The sequence below is a fragment of the Electrona antarctica genome (assembly GCF_951216825.1).
Source record: "Electrona antarctica genome assembly, chromosome: 14".
NCBI classification, from domain to species: Eukaryota; Metazoa; Chordata; class Actinopteri; order Myctophiformes; family Myctophidae; genus Electrona; species Electrona antarctica.
This window is the reverse complement of record NC_136795.1, coordinates 36,801,186-36,803,685: the sequence shown is the minus strand read 5'-3', so window position 1 is coordinate 36,803,685 and position 2,500 is coordinate 36,801,186. Positions and strand designations below refer to the sequence as shown.

Here is a 2,500-nt window from a genome sequence, read left to right as displayed (position 1 = left end):
TCTGGATATATAAACTGGAGGTAGAGAGAAAAAAAACCTGTTACGCTTCAAACAAGAAACCCAAGCGAATGTTGTGTGTGGAAGAAGAAGAAGAAGTCACCATTATCCTCTCAAAGAGCACTGACAGACAGTGTGATTGCAGTGGCGGTGCGCGTTGTACACCGGCCCCACATCATGGGGAACCTTTATGATCATTCAACATCGCATCAGCCAGTCAGCTTTTCTCTGGAAGGAATGCACTGTACCGCCCTGAGATCTGAGAGACTCTCTCTCTCTCTCTCTCTCTCTCTCTCTCTCTCTCTCTCTCTCTCTCTCTCTCTCTCTGTCTCTCTCTCTCTCTCTGTCTCTCTCTCTCTCTCTCTCTTTCTCTCTCTCTGTCTCTCTCTGTCTCTCTCTCTGCACATCACGGCTCATCAGCATAGGCACAGATAAAGAGGAGATAAAAGAAACGTTGTGGGGGGGATTAGAGGGGAGGAGGGAGAGACAGAACGACGGAGGGGTGTACGTGGGCAGGGAGCCAGCCCCCCTCCCCCTCCCTCTGCCCGTGCACCCCCTCTGCCCTCTCCTCTCCTCTCTCCCATGGTTGATTCCCTTTAGGTCCCGCTCACCCCTGCCTCACCCCCACCTCCACTAACCCCCCCCCAACCCCCTCCAACCCTCCCCTCCTCCCCCCCTGGCTCTGTGTGGCGCGTTGGCACGGCGAGGAGGGTGCAGGCGGCCCACAGACGGGCACGCAGATGGGCAGCGGGCAACGCCGGGGCAGCCTCCCCACACCTGCTCCTCGCTAGCTGGCACACACACACACACACACAAATAGGGCTCGTCTCCGCGGCACCGCGGGCACACGCGGGCATACGCTCGCACACATGTTTGAGACGAGAGAAAATAAAATAAAGAACAGAAAGAAAGAAAGAAAAAGAGCAGATGCATTATTCCATTCCATCCACACAAGAACTATTATCTCTCGTTTGAAATCGTCTCTCGACACACACACACACACACACACACGCACACACACACACACACACACACACACACACACACACACACACACACACACACGCACACACACACACACACACACACACGCACACACACACACACACACATAACACACACGCGTGCTTCTCAAGTGCAAATGACATGCACGCATCCTCCCACATAGCGTTCTTTCCGTGCACACACATGATCCCACATGCGAAATAACGTGGAGCTGCGGCATCTCCCTCCCACACTTTGCTCTGCTCAGCCTGTCAGTCACAGATGCCTCGTTCACACGCTTATCTCCCACCGTACCCCAGCATGTGCTACCCCAGAATACATACATGTATATATGTCTTTGTGTGTGTGTGTGTGTGTGTGTGTATACTATCGTTAACTCATTCTGGGCGGGAACCCCTTTTGGTGTTTTAAGCATTATGTTATACTTTACAGATCTACAAGCAGATCTACAAGCTCATAGCGCGGCACCGAGTGCCGCACTATGAGCTTGTAAGTCTGCTATTTATGAAAAATCGTGAATATCTGGCACACATCTTTGAATATACTCTTTCAGAGCGAACTTTTTTTAACTCAAATCTTTGCTTCTGGGGGGGTGCCTGGAACAACATATTTTCACATGGGGGGGGGGGGGGGGTCGGCGGCCAAATACATATTTTTTGGGGGGTCCTTGACATGAAAATGTTTGAGAACAAAACATGAGGTTTTTCAGAAAGCTTTAGAAGACATTTGTAGAATCGTCCTCAGGTCTAAATGGGTTAAAAAAAAAAACATATATTTATACATGCTACACACAATCTCGTATGGGCATCCATAGCTATAGCTATAGCTACACACTGGCATGCGTGATGTATTTATAGCCGTCGCGCCCACGAGGTTTCACAGTTCGGCAACCCGGCGAGCACAGAAACACATTTCACAATTAATCACATGGCGGCCCCATGCGGTGCTGTCACATGTGGTTACACTACATACAGAATATTCTACTGAACTACACTCTTCACTTTTCATTCACTGCTCCTCACTTTGTTTCATATTGACAGTGAGGAAATTAGGATCAGCTGTGTATAGTTGGATAGATGGTCTACTTTATGTGTTGTTTGTTTAATTTGAGGATGGTCATTTAGAATAGATAATTAGGTATATACGGTATATATTTTTTAAATGCTAGCAAGAAAATTTAATCTCACTGTAATTTCCGACTGGTTAACCATGGGTATATTTTGCGGAAAGAAATACCCGATCAATGCGTTGAAAGCTTGTAGATCTGCTATGTTTCTCCCTATAATGACACGCCCGAAATGTATACGGATACGGACGGCAGGGTTCGAGTGGTTAACGGCGAAGAAAGATGGCAGCCGATTCAGCTCGCCCTGGCAGATGCCTATACAGTCATTACAGGGAGGATAACCCATCCCGAAAACAAAATCCACATCCACATTACTCCTCTGAAATTGGGAAGCTCTCTCGGTCTAGTAGATTCGTAAACATGAATAAGATT

General features: G+C 48.2%; 1 pseudogene across 1 annotated transcript in view; it reads left to right on the top strand.

The window, feature by feature from the left end:
- The window catches only part of LOC306937170 (nuclear factor 1-like), a 49,519-nt pseudogene extending 48,731 nt beyond the window's left edge, over window positions 1-788 (top strand). Inside the window, exon 3 of the transcript XR_013792557.1 lies at window positions 598-788. The product of XR_013792557.1 is annotated as a nuclear factor 1-like (transcript). The remainder of the gene's footprint in view (window positions 1-597) is intronic.
- Window positions 789-2,500: the final 1,712 nt, after the last annotated feature.